The sequence below is a fragment of the Colobus angolensis genome, unplaced genomic scaffold (assembly GCF_000951035.1).
Source record: "Colobus angolensis palliatus isolate OR3802 unplaced genomic scaffold, Cang.pa_1.0 Scaffold122, whole genome shotgun sequence".
Classification (NCBI taxonomy): Eukaryota; Metazoa; Chordata; class Mammalia; order Primates; family Cercopithecidae; genus Colobus; species Colobus angolensis.
In genome coordinates this window covers 6,422,469-6,422,759 of record NW_012113364.1, presented here as the reverse complement: position 1 = coordinate 6,422,759, position 291 = coordinate 6,422,469, and positions in this window count along the sequence as shown.

Below are 291 nucleotides of genomic sequence, written 5' to 3'. Positions count from 1 at the left end.
AAAAGGGCACTTTTTTTATAATGTAGTCATGTTACCAATGTCATACCTTAGAAAGAATTAAATTCCTCAGTAGCATCAAATATCCAATCAGTATTTAGATGTCCAATTATCTCACAAATGTGATAAATGTGTTTAAATTTGTTTGAATTAGGATCCAAATAAGGTTCACATGTTCAGATTGGTTAATATGTCTATAATTAAATCTATACGGTTTCCCTTCATATTGTTTTTCTTTGACATTTACTTATTGAAGAAACCAAGTCTTTCATGCTGTCATGTTCACCTTAGTAT